The sequence below is a fragment of the Pygocentrus nattereri genome, chromosome 30 (assembly GCF_015220715.1).
Source record: "Pygocentrus nattereri isolate fPygNat1 chromosome 30, fPygNat1.pri, whole genome shotgun sequence".
Lineage (NCBI taxonomy): Eukaryota > Metazoa > Chordata > Actinopteri > Characiformes > Serrasalmidae > Pygocentrus > Pygocentrus nattereri.
This window is the reverse complement of record NC_051240.1, coordinates 4093554-4111862: the sequence shown is the minus strand read 5'-3', so window position 1 is coordinate 4111862 and position 18309 is coordinate 4093554. Positions and strand designations below refer to the sequence as shown.

The 18309-nt window shown below is 43.9% G+C and overlaps 1 protein-coding gene across 2 annotated transcripts in view; it reads right to left on the bottom strand.

Moving 5' to 3' along the window:
- Window positions 1–13287, bottom strand: part of LOC108441877 — a 33815-nt gene extending 20528 nt beyond the window's left edge. The window contains exons 1-2 of one of the 2 annotated variants that reach the window (XM_017721626.2): window positions 13001–13287; window positions 12776–12877 (exon numbers count right to left, since the gene is read on the bottom strand). The gene's annotated coding sequence lies outside the window, so the exon portion shown is untranslated. The remainder of the gene's footprint in view (window positions 1–12775; window positions 12878–13000) is intronic. The other variant, XM_017721627.2, reaches the window with a different exon arrangement.
- Between the last annotated feature and the right edge of the window lie 5022 nt (window positions 13288–18309).

Here is an 18309-nt window from a genome sequence, read left to right as displayed (position 1 = left end):
TCAGTCTGCAGTGAGTAAGTCACTCAAACAACTCAGTCAGTATAAATGGTTTCCAAGTCACATTAACTTGATTCAAACACTCTTCTACACAAGTATGGGGAGGTAGTTAGGTCATGAGGTAGTTACAATTTTCTGGATTGTTCTCTTGAGATCATGACTTAATTATCTAGCAATATCAAGATAAGAAAATTTGATATCTTGAGATCATGACTTAATTATCTTGTGATCTCAAGATGTCCTATTTTGTATTTATTGAAAGTCTTTCATATTTACTGCACTATATTGCACTGTATACATAGGATTGTTTTGCATCTGTGTTCTTGTGTTGCACCATAATCCTGGAGGAATGTTGCTTCATTACACTGTGTACTAGTATTTAGCTGCAATTACAGTAAGGTCTTTTGATGACACTATGGATCACACTATTCTCTTGGACAGACCAGAAAACATGGCTGGAATTACAGGAATAACGTTATCCTGGTTCACATCCTACCTCACTGACCAGTTTCAGTTAATACAATTAATTAATGTATCATCTAATTATACAAAAGTGAAATATGGAGTTCCACAAGGTTCTGTTTTAGGTCCTCTGTTATTCACGTTATACATGTTGCCATTAGGCTTAGTTATAAATAGACGTGGAATTAGTTTCCAATGCTATGCTGAGGATACACAACTGTACATATCAGCCAAACCAGAAGATAAATCCAGATTAAATCAAATAGAGGATTGTGTTAAAAATATAAGAAACTGGATCTAAATTATCTGTTTTATCTAAACCCAGATAAAACAGAAGTTCTCCTTCTTGGTCCAAAGGCTGCTCGGAATAAATGTTCAGATTTAATGTTAAATCTTGCTGACTACTCTGTAGAACCTGGATCAGTAGCTAAGAATCTTGGTGTGACGATTGATTCAGATCTACACACAGGTAATATTACAAGGACAGCGTTTCTTCACCTCCAAAACATTTCAAAGTTCAGAAATGCGTTATCCCTACATGACGCTGAAAAGTTGGTACATGCCTTTATAACTTCAAGGCTAGACTACTGTAATGCATCGTTGTCAGGATGCTCCAACAGGAACCTAAATAAACTTCAATTACTTCTGAATGTGCCTGTGGTTTAAATTGCATCAGTCAGAGACTGCCTCAGGCAGAAACTGCCTTAGTCAGAAACTGCCTCAGTCAGAAACTGCCTTAGTCAGAAACTGCCTCAGTCAGAGATCCTCTTAGCTTTTATTTGGTATTTAGCTTATTAAATTGTAAATACTGTTTGACCAGAGGAGGATGGGTCTCCCCTTGCTAGTCTTGGTTCCTCCCAAGGTTCCTTCCTCCATTCTGAGGGAGTTTTCCTCTGGCTTGCTCACTGGGGGATCTATGTTGTAACCGTATGTATTCAAACTTCTGTAAAGCTGCTTTGTGACATCATCGTTGCAAAAAGTGCTATACAAATCAACTTGAATAGAATTGAACTGAATTTTAAACTTGAGCTCACTCACTCAACACTCAAGGCTCCAGGTTGAGCTGATAAACTTGAACACAAAAGACCATCACGAGAATGAACTACAGGCGGCACAGTGGCGCGGTGGGTAGCACTGTTGCCTCACAGCCTGGGTTCAATTCCCTGGCTGGGTGACCAGGGTCCTCTCTGTGTTCTCCCCGTGGCTGCGTGGGTTTCCAGGCCAATTGGACGCTACATTGCCCCTAGGTGTGTGAGTGACTGTTTGTCTGCCCTGCGATGGACTAGCAACCTGTCAAGTGTATCCTGTCTTTCGCCCAATGACCGCTGGGATAGGCTCCAGCAACCGTGACCCTGAGGGAGAAGTGGCTTAGAAAATGGTTGGATGGAGAATAACTACACTCACATTTAACACAAGACCCTGCTATGACACTAAAATAACATGTTACAAAGGTATTTATATGAGATTTATATTCATGAATTAGAAAACTAACTCTTAGCAACTCTTAGTCCCACAAAACTGCTATTAATGCTTTTTGGGCAAAAGACACTTCAGCCTGTAGGACTGATCCAGATTATCTAAACTTAACTTGATTTATTTCATTAACTCAGGATTCCACTAGAAACAGTTTAACTAGAAATGTATTTTTAATTTTAATAAATTAGTAAACCAAAAAATGAAGTAAGTGCAGTTATAATTTGGACTGGATGATTTGTGGAAAATTGTGATTTTTCTGACTAATATTGCGCCTGTGGTTTAAACTACAATTATTTTCTATAAATGTAGGTTTGTTTTTTTGCAGCAAAGACTTTCCTGGCTTGAGGCTTGACCCCTGAATGTAGTGTGCCAGACAGTAAGTAAGTTGTGGTTGTGATGTCACAACACATGAGGGTTTCGTTGCCTCTGATGGGTCTAACTCTACAGGCAGGTCACAAACTCTGTGTTATTAGGTTACATTTCCCCATTTAAAACTTAAGACAAAATTTTCATGTAGGCTCTAAATGTAAAATTGCAATTTGAAAATTGTGCTCTTTGATCTTTGAGCCTTAGTAAGTATGTTTTAGGTTGGCTGTGTTCATTATATGAAATTGATTTTGTTTGTTTGACCAGTTTTATGGCATTTCTCAAAGCTTAGCTGCTGTATTTTGAGGTTAAGGAAATCCTTCTTTTGTGGAACTCTGGCTAAAGGCTTGTGGTCTTGGAGGTGGTGTCTGGTGTTTATATTGAATTTCCCCAAGATTCCCCAGTGACACTACGCAGTTCTGAAACTGTGATGTTTGGGTTCCTCTCCACCTCCTCACACTGCGGTGGCACAGGGCAGTGTGCACATGCTTCCTCTACCTGACAAAATCTCACATGTTTAAAGCTGTTCAAACATTACTATCATCATAAGTGCGCTTCAATCATTTCAGCTTACTACTCAATGTTAGAACCATTTCCTGATCTGTGCAGCTTCACACTGTTTTGTCTCTGAGTTAACAGATGTCTTTCACGCTGAGGATTAACCCAGGCATTTTATGCATGTGTGACATCATAGTTATACCTCAGGGAAATAGGAAGTGGCTATCAACTACAATAGAGGTCTTGCAGGTTATAAGCAAGAAAAAGAAATATTTTCTTTCCCTAAAGACATTTTTTGGTTTGATTTAATATATACTTTAGGGGTGCCAACAGTTTTGCTCCACGCTTTTTTGAAAGAAATATAAATATAAACAACATTCTTGTTGAAATTATTCTATCAAATCATTTCTAAGCATATTCTCCGAACATTTTTGAGGAACACGTTGAGGAACACTTTCAATAAGAGCAAATATATGTGCATATCCTTTTCTTCCTTTATAGGAACCATATGAGTAAATTTGATCTCTGAGTCTGAAGAGCTTTTACAAAATCGAAAGCTTTTCCCTAGAACCACATGTCTAAGAACCAGTAAGGAACCCTTATTTTAAACTGTGTAGGCTAACTTAATCAGGGAACATGTAAAGTTAACTTAGATTTATACAGTCCCCATAGAACCCTGAGAATAATCCTGTCACAAGCCCATTTTCTGTTTACTTTCTGGTTTTTAAAGACTCACTGACCTAAACCGTAATCTGATCTGACCGCAGGGGGTGAAGAATGTGCAGATATATAGAGTCTTTTGTTGTGTTGTACACAAACAAAACAGGCCTGACATGAGGAACAAACAAGTACATCATAGTGTCTCTCACTATAACTATAATCTCACTTTCACTATAATCAGATCGCTGTTTGGTCTGACGGCAAACACAAATTAAACCGGCACATGCGAAAAGCAAGTCCCTTAAACTCCTCAGTCTACCCACACAGATGATACTACATCATTAGAGACTTTTACTCTGTCAATCCATTTCTCCCTTGAGTGTGTTTGCACGTGTCTTTAACTAAGTGAGTGATTGTATAAGTGTCGAATAAAATAAAAACAAGAAACTAGTCTAAACAAAACTGGATAAACTGCTGATTTTAATATTATAAATGTGGAATGTAAATAGTTACAGTGAGGAAAAAGGTTTTAGTCAGTCACCAATTGTGCAAGTTCTCCCACTTAAAAAGATGAGAGAGGCCTGTAATTGACATCATAGGCAGACGTCAACTATGAGAGACAAAATGAGGAAGAAAAATTCAGAAAAATCACGTTGTCTGATTTTTAAAGAATTTATCTGCAAATAATGGTGGAAAATAAGTATTTGGTCACCTACAAACAAGCAAGATTTCTGGCTGTCACAGACCTGTAACTTCTTCTTTAAGAGGCTCCTCTGTTCTCCACTCATTACCTGTATTAATGGCACCTGTTTGACCTTGTTATCTGTATAAAAGACACCTGTCCACAGCCTCAAACAGTCACACACCAAACTCCACTATGGTGAAGACTAAAGAGCTGTCAAAGGACACCAGAAACAAGATTGTAGACCTGCACCAGGCTGGGAAGACTTAATCTGCAATAGGCAATCAGCTTGGTGTGAAGAAATCTACTGTGTGAGCAATAATCAGAAAAGGGAAGACCTACAAGACCACTGCTAATCTCCCTCGATCAGGGGCTCCACGCAAGATCTCAGCCCGTGGGGTCAAAATGATCACAAGAACGGTGAGCAGAAATCCCAGAACCACATGGGGGGACCTAGTGAATGACCTGCAGAAAGCTGGGACCAACGTTACAAAGGCTACTGTCAGTAACACACGACGCCGTCAGGGACTCAGATCTTGCAGTGCCAGACTGGCACTTCAAACTTCAGACGAGCACGTCTGAAGTTTGCAAGAGAGCATTTGGATGTTCCGGAAGAGGATTGGGAGAACGTCATGTGGTCAGATGAAACCAACTAGAACTGTTTGGTACAAACACATCTCGTCGTGTTTGGTGGAGAGTGAATGCTGAGTTGCATCCAAAGAACACCATACCAACTGTGAAGCATGGGGGTGGCAACATCATGCTTTGGGGCTGTTTCTCTGCAAAGGGACCAGGACGACTGGTCTGTGTACATGAAAGAATGAATGGGGCCATGAATTGTGAGATTTTGAGTGCAAACTTCCTTCCATCGCCAAGGGCACTGAAGATGAAACGTGGCTGGGTCTTTCAGCATGACAATGATCCCAAGCACACTGCCAGGGCAACAAAGGAGTGGCTTCGTAAGAAGCATTTCAAGGTCCTGGAGTGGCCTAGCCAGTTTCCAGATCTCAACCCCATAGAAAACCTTTGGAGGGAGTTGAAAGTCCGTGTTGCCTGCCAACAGCCCCAAAACATCACTGCTCTGCATGGAGGAATGGGCCAACATACCAGCAGCGGTGTGTGCCAACCTTGTAAAGACTTACAGAAAACGTTTGACTCTTAACTCTGTCATTGCCAACAAAGGATATATAACAAAGTATTGAGATGAACTTTTGTTATTGACCAAATACTTATTTTCCACCATTATTTGCAAATAAATTCTTTAAAAATCAGACAATGTGATTTTCTACATTTTTTTCCTCATTTTGTCTCTCATAGTTGAGGTCTACCTATGATGTCAATTACAGGCCTCTCTCATCTTTTTAAGTGGGAGAACTTGCACAATTGGTGCCTGACTAAATACTTTTTTCCCATTGTAGGAACACCTGTTGTAGGAAACCTGTTGGCTAAAATTGGAAAAACATTAAGAATTTGATGGTCTTAACAACAAATGATTGAACAAATGATAAAGTAGCTTTTTTCCTTAATTTCTTTACATGTTTGTCTTTTACAGAAAGAAGAGTCCGTGCTGATCCACTCAGCATTGATGGTTTCGAACAGCTGAAACACACTGCAAAGCTCATTTGTGTTTAATTGTCTACAGGGTTTAAATCTGGACTCTGACCAGCCGAAACCATCAAGAATGACATGATATTTTGGGCAATGTCCCAGTTTTGCCCTGGAGTATAACGCATAAGTTATATAGTGAATGTATAACGTTTGGATCACGTGTGTCAGGTTCAGGTCCTCGCAGGCCAAAACTCTGTAGACTTCAGTTCACTGCCTCATGAAGCACACCTGATTCAGCTCATCAGCGAATCAGCAAGGCCTTCCTGAACTGAATTAAGAGCGTCAGATGAGAGTAAATGCTAACCTCCACAGCACTTCGGCCTAGAAGGTTCCCAGTTTGACACGCCTGTCTCAGATGTTCACACCTGTGCCTGTTCATCTAATGTGGATTTCCTGAATAACTACTGCAAATCCACACATAGCAGATGCCTCATTTAGAAACACTTGAATTTAGTTCTAAATGTGTTCTTAGGCTTGCAAAAACATAAATGTTACCAAAGCCCTTAAAGACATCACTTTGTAAAACATTTTTAGATGAATTTTAAGATCAAATCTGTGCATATGGACGTAAATGAGGCCACTGATCGTTAAACAATTACAGCACAAAAGATTCGTCCATCTGTGAAAATGCTTTGTAAAGCTGTTTATGTGGAAAATAACAGCCTATTTCTTTAAACTAAGTCTATCTTTAACAATAGCAGCCCACTGTGATTGTCCTGTGTTTTATCTTCACTGTTTTCTGCTCTCGCCTGTAGGACGTCCAGTATTACCAGTTACTGTCCATTACCAGTTTTATCTAATCAGCACTTTATTAAACTGGAACATGATGTCCGGAGTTCAGAGGGAAGTCAGGATACCAAACCTCTGTTCCACTAATCTGCATATTCCTAACTCTAATGTTATACACTCCAGATAAATAGTTTTAAACCACTTTCATGGCTGCCTAAGACATCTGTGCTGGACTGTATATATGAGAAAGGCCTTTTTGATAAACAGTAAGTAAAAGCACCTTTACGACCCTCCATCTGACCCTGTATTCACAATCATAACAGCTAGATAATTTTAATAACAGACATTTCCGGCTCGATTTTTTCCCACATACTCAGTCTTTGTGTTTTCATAAGCATTTCCTCTTACTTAAAGTCCTGTCCTTAACCCCTTCAGGTTCATAAGCATTCATGTTCTTCAATGTTGCCAATTTAATCACAATTTATTATTCACTGTTTTATTTAACCATTTTAGTTAGTTTAGATGAAAGTTTTCATTTTGGATGCGTTTAAGCTGATTATGTTTATTCTTATTACTTTTTAATTCCATTCAAATGTTCTGCCTAATTAAACAGTTAAGTCGCAAACAGAGTCATTCAGAGTGGTTTGGTGTGAAATGCTCCGAGTCAGAAACGGTCATACTGGTGGTCATAGGAACCCGACGTCCACCTCTAAATGGAACATTATTACATGAAATGGTTATAAATACACTGCCTGATGTTTTACGGGCTTCAAGATAAGATAAATTGTTGACCTGTATCATTTTATATCATAACTTATAAACTCCATTCGTGTTGGAGGGATGCATGCAGGGTGCTGTGAGGCAAAACAGTGCCCAAAGAAAACTTATTATTTCAGATTTTCCACTATTTTCCCATCATAAACATTCCAACTTAGAAGACTGTAGGTTCACTGGTGGTTCTAGATAGTAAATAAAATGTCTATGTTTGTGTTGTAGTTATGGCGACTTCTGGTTCCTATCACCACCACTGTAAAGACATCTGAACCATTTCACACCAAACCACCCTGAATCAGTCTGATTACACCTCAAACGCTGGATTATAAGAGGGCATTTTGAAAAATCGGTGAATGTTTATGGATAAAAGGGTTAAAATTATGTAATAATAAATACTCAAATGTATAGCCTGCTGTTCCCTGCTAGAAATGCCCAGTCCAGCATGGCTGGTCACCAGCAATAAGTATATGTGTTTTCTCAGCATTAGACTGGACTGGTCAGATTACCTTATCTTATTTATAGTAAAGGCTAGCTGTCATTTGGAATGCAGGGGTTCAATGGTTTTCAAGAGAGGCTGCTAGTTTCCTGTAGAACATCTTTAGATCCCATTAGAAAAACATCAGATGTATTTTCAAACAGCCAGTGGTGACCTGATAAACCAGATCCTTTACATTATGATAGCCCACTAGACAAGACAAAATCCATTACAAAACCACCAGGAACCAACAGACACATTTTGCTTTCTATGCTTTTTCAGCAGGTCACCTATACCAGAACCAGACCAGCACCCACACTTAAAACAGGTGGTTCTATTTTTAAAAAATGGTTCTATATAGAACCATGCACAGTCAAAGAACCCATTGCATGATTAAAGGTTCTGAGCATGGTGAAATTCTCCATAGTGATGGAGAATGTGGTTCTATATAGCACCAATTTGAATATTGTTATATTGTTATGATAGGCTTACAATAAAAGAACCCTTTCTGGTGATACACAGAACCATTTTCATAAAGGTTCTATACAGAACCATATACAGCACATTCTCCATCCACCAAGGCTTTACAGCCTTCACAGCCTTTACAGCCTTCACAGCCTTCACAGCCTTTACAGCCTTCACATTACAGCCTTCACAGCCTTTACAGCCTTCACATTACAGCCTTCACAGCCTTTACAGCCTTCACAGCCTTCACAGCCTTTACAGCTTTCACATTACAGCCTTCACAGCCTTTACAGCCTTCACGGCCTTCACAGCCTTTACAGCCTTCACGGCCTTCACAGCCTTTACAGCCTTCACAGCCTTCACAGCCTTTACAGCTTTCACATTACAGCCTTCACAGCCTTTACAGCCTTCACGGCCTTCACAGCCTTCACGGCCTTCACGGCCTTCACAGCCTTTACAGCCTTCACAGCCTTCACAGCTGTTACGTTCCCACAAATAGCTACGGTCCAGGGGAGGGTGTGGGGACAGTAACATGTGTGGTGTGAGTAGGTGGAGATGGCCAACCAGTGAGGTAACCAGAGTATACAGAACAGATTTATTTCAAGGACATCCACAGTGTACTACAGAAGCAAATGTTCACAAAACATCAAGACAACAAGCCGGGACGTTGAGGAACTGGACCAGCCTGGGGGAGAACACAGACGGCACCACAGGAAAGAAAATAACAAAGAACTACACCAGCTGGTATTTCTGTTTTGTCTAACAAAACAAAATAGCTGACTGCTACACTAAACCAGACCAAAAGTACAGGGGGTGGTGCCCGCCTCTAGACTAGACCAAAAGTTCAGGGGGTGGTGCCCGTCTCTAAACTAGACCAAAAGTACAGGGGGTGGTGCCCGTCTCTAAACTAGACCAAAAGTACAGGGGGTGGTGCCCGTCTCTAAACTAGACCAAAAGTACAGGGGGTGGTGCCCGCCTCTAGACTAGACCAAAAGTTCAGGGGGTCGTGCCCGCCTCTAAACTAGACCAAAAGTTCAGGGGGTCGTGCCCGCCTCTAAACTAGACCAAAAGTACAGGGGGTGGTGCCCGCCTCTAAACTAGACCAAAAGTACAGGGGGTGGTGCCTGCCTCTAAACTAGACCAAAAGTACAGGGGGTGGTGCCTGCCTCTAAACTAGACCAAAAGTACAGGGGGTGGTGCCTGCCTCTAAACTAGACCAAAAGTAAAGGGGGTGGTGTCCGCCTCTAAACTAGACCAAAAGTTCAGGGGGTGGTGCCCGTCTCTAAACTAGACCAAAAGTACAGGGGGTGGTGCCTGCCTCTAAACTAGACCAAAAGTACAGGGGGTCGTGCCCGCCTCTAAACTAGACCAAAAGTACAGGGGGTGGTGCCCGCCTCTAAACTAGACCAAAAGTACAGGGGGTGGTGCCCGCCTCTAAACCAGACCAAAAGTGCAGGGGGTCGTGCCCGCCTCTAAACTAGACCAAAAGTACAGGGGGTGGTGCCTGCCTCTAAACTAGACCAAAAGTACAGGGGGTGGTGCCTGCCTCTAAACTAGACCAAAAGTACAGGGGGTGGTGCCTGCCTCTAAACTAGACCAAAAGTAAAGGGGGTGGTGTCCGCCTCTAAACTAGACCAAAAGTTCAGGGGGTGGTGCCCGTCTCTAAACTAGACCAAAAGTACAGGGGGTGGTGCCTGCCTCTAAACTAGACCAAAAGTACAGGGGGTGGTGCCTGCCTCTAAACTAGACCAAAAGTACAGGGGGTGGTGCCTGCCTCTAAACTAGACCAAAAGTAAAGGGGGTGGTGTCCGCCTCTAAACTAGACCAAAAGTTCAGGGGGTGGTGCCCGTCTCTAAACTAGACCAAAAGTACAGGGGGTGGTGCCTGCCTCTAAACTAGACCAAAAGTACAGGGGGTGGTGCCTGCCTCTAAACTAGACCAAAAGTACAGGGGGTGGTGCCTGCCTCTAAACTAGACCAAAAGTACAGGGGGTCGTGCCCGCCTCTAAACTAGTGGGTCTAGACACTTAGACCACCTGCGCGTGGCAGTGGAAGTGCGCGCGCGGTCTACAGTGGGTTGCAAAAGTATTCAGCCCCCTTGAACTTTTCAACCTTTTGCCACATTTCAGGCTTCAAACATAAAGATATGAAATTGTAATTTTTTGTGAAGAATCAACAACAAGTGGGACACAATTGTGAAGTGGAACGAAATTTATTGGATATTTTAAACTTTTTTTAGAAATAAAAAACTGAAAAGTGGGGCGTGCAATATTATTCGGCCCCTTTACTTTCAGTGCAGCAAACTCACTCCAGAAGTTCAGTGAGGATCTCTGAATGATCCAATGTTGACCTAAATGACTGATGATGATAAATAGAATCCACCTGTGTGTAATCAAGTCTCCGTATAAATGCACCTGCTCTGTGATAGTCTCAGAGTTCTGTTTAAAGCGCAGAGAGCATCATGAAGACCAAGGAACACACCAGGCAGGTCCGAGATACTGTTGTGGAGAGGTTTAAAGCCGGATTTGGATAGAAAAAGATTTCCCAAGCTTTAAACATCTCAAGGAGCACTGTGCAAGCGATCATATTGAAATGGAAGGAGCATCAGACCACTGCAAATCTACCAAGACCCGGCCGTCCCTCTAAACTTTCAGCTCAAACAAGGAGAAGACTGATCATAGATGCAGCCAAGAGGCCCATGATCACTCTGGATGAACTGCAGAGATCTACAGCTGAGGTGGGAGACTTTGTCCATAGGACAACGATCAGTGGTACACTGCACAAATCTGGGCTTTATGGAAGAGTGGCAAGAAAAAGCCATTTCTCAAAGATATCCATAAAAAGTCTCATTTAATGTTTGCCACAAGCCACCTGGGAGACACACCAAACATGTGGAGGAAGGTGCTCTGGTCAGATGAAACCAAAATCGAACTTATGTTTGGCGTAAAAGCAATACAGCTCATCACCCTGAACACACCATCCCCACTGTCAAACATGGTGGTGGCAGCATCATGGTTTGGGCCTGCTTTTCTTCAGCAGGGACAGGGAAGATGGTTAATATTGATGGGAAGATGGATGGAGCCAAATACAGGACCATTCTGGAAGAAAACCTGTTGGAGTCTGCAAAAGACCTGAGACTGGGACGGAGATTTATCTTCCAACAAGACAATGATCCAAAACATAAAGCAACATCTACAATGGAATGGTTCACAAATAAACGTATCCAGGTGTTAGAATGGCCAAGTCAAAGTCCAGACCTGAATCCAATCGAGAATCTGTAGAAAGAGCTGAAAACTGCTGTTCACAAACGCTCTCCATCCAACTTCACTGAGCTCGAGCTGTTTTGCAAGGAAGAATGGGCAAAAATTTCAGTCTCTCGATGTGCAAGACTGACAGAGACGTACCCCAAGCCACTTGCAGCTGTAATCACAGCAAAAGGTGGCGCTACAAAGTATTAAAGCAAGGGGGCTGAATAATATTGCACGCCCCACTTTTCAGTTTTTTATTTCTAAAAAAAGTTTAAAATATCCAACAAATTTCGTTCCACTTCACGATTGTGTCCCACTTGTTGTTGACTCTTCACAAAAAATGTCAATTTCATATCTTTATGTTTGAAGCCTGAAATGTGGCAAAAGGTTGAAAAGTTCAAGGGGGCTGAATACTTTTGCAACCCACTGTAAACTGCTCTTCCTCCCAGCAGGAAACCAGCTCAAACACAGTGGGAGGAAAGGGGAGACAGTAACGACAACCAACACCAAACGATTCACAATGAGCACAACACATAACAGCTAAACTGAGGCACGAAACTCCACAACACAGCGATAACAGATAACAGCACAGCGTAAACACAGCAAGCGAGCCGAAGGCTTACATTACAGCCTTCACAGCCTTTACATTACAGCCTTCACAGCCTTCACAGCCTTTACATTACAGCCTTCACAGCCTTTACAGCCTTTACATTACAGCCTTCACAGCCTTTACATTACAGCCTTCACAGCCTTTACATTACAGCCTTCACAGCCTTTACAGCCTTTACATTACAGCCTTCACAGCCTTTACATTACAGCCTTCACAGCCTTTACAGCCTTTACATTACAGCCTTCACAGCCTTTACATTACAGCCTTCACAGCCTTTACATTACAGCCTTCACAGCCTTTACATTACAGTCTTCACAGCCTTCACAGCCTTTACATTACAGCCTTCACAGCCTTTACAGCCTTTACATTACAGCCTTCACAGCCTTTACATTACAGTCTTCACAGCCTTCACAGCCTTTACATTACAGCCTTCACAGCCTTTACAGCCTTTACATTACAGCCTTCACAGCCTTTACATTACAGCCTTCACAGCCTTTACATTACAGCCTTCACATCCTTTACATTACAGCCTCTCCGGCCTTTACAGCCTTTACATTACAGCCTTCACAGCCTTTACATTACAGCCTTCACAGCCTTCACAGCCTTTACATTACAGTCTTCACAGCCTTTACAGCCTTTACAGTCTTCACATTACAGCCTACAGGCAACAAGTGTAGACAACTGCGCTCAAGCCCTCAGGCGACCACCAGAAAGAAAGCCACTCACCTGAGCTATGTGAGGCAGCAGACTCTCTCACAGCCTCTCGCAGGCACTTTCCTCCCCCTGTCTGAGTAAATCTGCATGCACGTCGTCCTTCTGCCTCCCGGACTGCGGAGCACACGAGGAAAAACGCTTATAAGACAAGCCTTTTATTCTGGCACAGCAGCGCGCGGATAGCGCGGGGTCCTCGTGAGCACCGTATGAAGGACATGTATTAAAGTCAGTGCTTACAGAGAGACGCGAGCTGGTCCTCTGCGCGCGATGCCAGTGAAGAGCCCCGGAGCTCGCGCTGCTTTCACTTTCACTCGGGCTTTTAGCGGCTGTCCGGCTCCTGGTGACGTTTACTGATCCCGTCACGCGTTAGCGGCATGGCGCGCCTGGATATGAGGACCCGGGCCGGGTTCAGAGGGGTTTTCCACTCTTCTCCGCTCAGGAGACCCAAAGAGGGAAAGGCGCCGTTATGGGAGCACCGCGTACCGAGTGAGCTGTGCTGATAGAACAGCTACACCACCTACTCCATCACCTGTAAACAGGCTCCCACAGCGCGAGGGGAGGGGTGGGCTGGGCTGGCCGACCCGCCAGCCGTCATATACTGTTCTGATCATTTTTACCACCTGGCTGCTGAGCCATGCCCCCCCGAGCCCCCTGCACGTTTATTGGAGAAGACGATTAAGATGCGGATTAAAATGTTCTGTTGCTTTATTTTACTTTAGGAATGTAAAATGAAGCTATTTCTCGGTTTTTCCTTTAACAGTAACAACCAAACCCGAAACACGGTCGTCTCACTGCTTTGTCGCTAACGGGCTGCCCTTTGTGAGCCCCCTCTGTTGGTGTCAGCAGTGCCGGTCAGGGACTTTATGGCATTTGGCTGACGCTCTGATCCAGAGCGACTTACAGTTTGATCATTTTACACAGGGAGGACAGGTGGTGTTAGGAGTCTTGCCCAAGGACTCTTATTGGTGTAGTGTAGGGGGCTTGCCCTGGTGGGGGATTGAACCCCAGTCTATAGTGTAGAAGGCAGAGGTGTTACCCACTACACCAACCAACCACATGCAGTGTCCATGCCTGTATGTCCGGTTCCCCCCTGGATCATTTCTTTTACATGTACTGTAAAATACACAAACACACAGAAAGTCATTCAGCCAACCAGCACACCAGATCCACAGGCCTGAGTTCTTCCACAGCCGCGCTTCTGGGTGGTCCTGAATGAGGGTCATTAGAAGACCCCCCATTTACTCCACGGTTGGTTGTTCGCTTTTTGATTTCATGATTAGTTCATTTTTCCACAGACAGAGACAGAACCAGAACCGACAATCGACCCATTTGCAATGTTTTCAATCCTGTTTTTAAAGTTTGAAGATGAAACGAGCAGAAGCTGCGTGGGCGGCGGCCGATCAGGATCAAAACCTGCCAGACACCTCGTTTCCCGAACCCTCCAGTCACTAACGGAGGGACCCCGAGGTCCTCAAATGTTTCTGAAGTGTTTTAGGAGACTCAGTGAGGGAAAAGCGATGAAAATGGTGAGCTGTGAGAGGTTCTCCGTGGTTCTCCGTGGTTCGGCTCTCACCTGGACTGCCCGCAGTGTCTCCGTCTGTAAGGGCCGCTGTGCTGCCCTGAGTAACTTAAGCTGCCAGACTCACTTTGACTTGTTGAGGTGTTCAGGTGCGCAGCACACATGCTGTTGCATATTGCACATGCATATTACATCGCTATGGCAAAAATACCAGAGTTTATGAGCATAATTTACATATTATTTTTGTAAAATGCCAACCCGGTAAATATGGCCTGTATTTGGAGCCCTCACAGCGCTGCTAGCTCAGTCAGCATGCTTTAGTCCAGCTCCAGCAGCTGCTCAGTTGAGGCCACAGGCTCCAGAGCAGGCTATGTTAGTGCTTTAGTCCAGCTCCAGCAGCTGCTCAGTTTAGGCCACAGGCTCCAGAGCAGGCTATGTTAGTGCTTTAGTCCAGCTCCAGCAGCTGCTCAGTTTAGGCCACAGGCTCCAGAGCAGGCTATGTTAGTGCTTTAGTCCAGCTCCAGCAGCTGCTCAGTTTAGGCCACAGGCTCCAGAGCAGGCTATGTTAGTGCTTTAGTCCAGCTCCAGCAGCTGCTCAGTTGAGGCCACAGGCTCCAGAGCAGGCTATGTTAGTGCTTTAGTCCAGCTCCAGCAGCTGCTCAGTTTAGGCCACAGGCTCCAGAGCAGGCTATGTTAGTGCTTTAGTCCAGCTCCAGCAGCTGCTCAGTTTAGGCCACAGGCTCCAGAGCAGGCTATGTTAATGCTTTAGTCCAGCTCCAGTAGCTGCTCAGTTGAGGCCACAGGCTCCAGAGCAGGCTATGTTAGTGCTTTAGTCCAGCTCCAGCAGCTGCTCAGTTGAGGCCACAGGCTCCAGAGCAGGCTATGTTAGTGCTTTAGTCCAGCTCCAGCAGCTGCTCAGTTTAGGTCACAGGCTCCAGAGCAGGCTATGTTAATGCTTTAGTCCAGCTCCAGTAGCTGCTCAGTTGAGGCCACAGGCTCCAGAGCAGCCTATGTTAGTGCTTTAGTCCAGCTCCAGCAGCTGCTCAGTTGAGGCCACAGGCTCCAGAGCAGGCTATGTTAGTGCTTTAGTCCAGCTCCAGCAGCTGCTCAGTTTAGGCCACAGGCTCCAGAGCAGGCTATGTTAGTGCTTTAGTCCAGCTCTAGCAGCTCCTCAGTTTAGGTCACTGGCTCCAGAGCAGGCTATGTTAGTGCTTTAGTCCAGCTCCAGCAGCTCCTCAGTTTAGGTCACTAGCTCCAGAGCAGGCTATGTTAGTGCTTTAGTCCAGCTCCAGCAGCTGCTCAGTTGAGGCCACAGGCTCCAGAGCAGGCTATGTTAGTGCTTTAGTCCAGCTCCAGCAGCTGCTCAGTTGAGGCCACAGGCTCCAGAGCAGGCTATGTTAGTGCTTTAGTCCAGCTCCAGTAGCTGCTCAGTTTAGGCCACAGGCTCCAGAGCAGGCTATGTTAATGCTTTAGTCCAGCTCCAGTAGCTGCTCAGTTGAGGCCACAGGCTCCAGAGCAGGCTATGTTAGTGCTTTAGTCCAACTCCAGCAGCTGCTCAGTTGAGGCCACAGGCTCCAGAGCAGGCTATGTTAGTGCTTTAGTCCAGCTCCAGCAGCTGCTCAGTTTAGGTCACAGGCTCCAGAGCAGGCTATGTTAATGCTTTAGTCCAGCTCCAGTAGCTGCTCAGTTGAGGCCACAGGCTCCAGAGCAGGCTATGTTAGTGCTTTAGTCCAGCTCCAGCAGCTGCTCAGTTGAGGTCACTGGCTCCAGAGCAGGCTATGTTAGTGCTTTAGTCCAGCTCCAGCAGCTCCTCAGTTTAGGTCACTGGCTCCAGAGCAGGCTATGTTAGTGCTTTAGTCCAGCTCCAGCAGCTGCTCAGTTTAGGCCACAGGCTCCAGAGCAGGCTATGTTAATGATCAGAGGCGAAACTAAAGCTGCACTTTCTTATCTACACACAACAAACTACAGCTGGCATGAGAAAGTTCCCTGTTAGCCTGCCTAGTGAATGTGTAGCTTTGCATGATTAGTTGAAGTGGTCTGTAAGCAGCATCTGAGCCAATGAAAACACTGATCGGGCGAGCACTGTAGGCCAGTTTGCACAGAGATGGAAGTTTGTGATGCAGTGCTGCAGTGTGGCGGGGGCATTAGAGGGCATTTCTACTGGACCATTCTGCCATTGGCTTTTTGGTTAGAAGAAAACCTCATAAAACATTTCACACTCAGATTAAAGGGGAACTCCACCAATTAAAAAGATGTAAACAGAGTCATTCAGAGCGGTCTGGTGTGATGTGCCCTGTTCTAGAGAAACTTACCGAGTCAGAACTGTTCACAGTGGCGGTGATAGGAACCAGAACCAGAACCACCCCTAAAAGCTCCATACAGAAAGTTCCTACATGAAATGGTTATGAATTCACTGCTTGATGTCTGAGACACTGATGTACGATAGTGTATGACACAGTTTTGGCCCAAAACGTCTTGTTAATCCATTTATTGTAATCCATTAATGGTGAAGGGACATATTGTGGGGTGCTGTGAGGCAAAATATTCCCCAAACAAAACTTATTATTTCAGATTTTCCATTATTTTCCCCTCATCAGCATTCCATATAAAACTCGCGTGGGTTCCCTGGCGGTTTTGGAGAGTGAATAAAATGTCTGTATGTGTGTTGTAGTCATTTTGGTGATTCATGTCACCACCACTGTAAAGACATCTGAACCCTTTCACACCAGACCACTCCGAATCACTCTGATTACGTCTCACACACTGAATTATGGAGGAATTCTGAAAAATGGGTGGTTTCCCTTGAGGCTGTGTCATGAGCTGTGTCTGCTCAGCCAACAAGAGAAAATCATTTCTGCTTTGTCTGTTTTTAACTTGGTTACGTCAGAATATGAGCAGCTTCGGGGAATTCGAGCAATGAACTGTGCAAGATTTAAACTTATGTGACTTTCAAATAAATATAATCATACAACACAATAATTGGCCTGACGTGTGACTCTTTTGGCTCATTTTGGGCAGCAAATGGCTTGAAATCAGGTTAAACATCTAAATAGACCTATTAAAGCTAAATTGTTCATACAATAATTAAAATAATCTTACACTCACAGTGCTGTGAAACGTACAGCCTTAGAGAGAGAGAGAGAGAGAGAGAGAGAGAGAGGAAGGCTAATGGCCTTGTTATTAGATCCTTTCACAGCTAATGGTTTGTTTGCTGTACCAAAACACTTGTCCGCCTACCGCATACCAACGTTTCACTAGATAACCAAGGAAAACAACTAGACATAAGGTTGGATCTCATAATATTCTCACAGCAGGCTCATAATCAGAAACATTAGATACCCATAGACATAGATAGTTCTACTAGGGTTCTACATAGAACCTTTTTGAAAATGGTTCTGTGTAGCACCAAAAAGGGTCCCAATGCCAAGCTTGTAATAATAGAAGCCCCTTTCAAAATATATTATGGCTAAAAAGGTTCTGCTACTGTTACCATATGACGTTTGCCACAATAGAAGAACCCTTTTGGGTGCTACTTAGAACCCTTTTCAGTAGTATTCTATGCAAAGAACCATGTAGTCATGCAGATGATTTTTTTGAGTGTTTGTGGTTGTATATGGAACCATTTCCTTTGCTAAAGAACCCTTGAAGAACCTTCAGTTTTCAGAGTGTAGATTTAATGGTTTCACTTGGCAAAACGTTTGTTTTCAAAAAGCTGAAAAATGTTAAAAATCTGATTGAAAAAGTTTATTGACGGAAAAGCTCCGACCTGCTGTGTCGCCTTTTGTCTGGTTTGTTGGTTCAACAGGTTTGTGCCAAAGCCAGGTGGAAAAACACCTGAAGATCACGTCTGCCGGAGGCCTTTGGTTTCATTATGACTGGTGTGACCTTTTGCCCAGATTCTCAGAGGCGGTGATATATTTACTCGTCATTGGGATCTAAGGCGAACACAATGAAGCTGGACATCTCTGCTTTTTCCCACCCGCTGGCCTCCCTGCTTCCTGTATTGTGGCTGATCAGATGGCAGAAA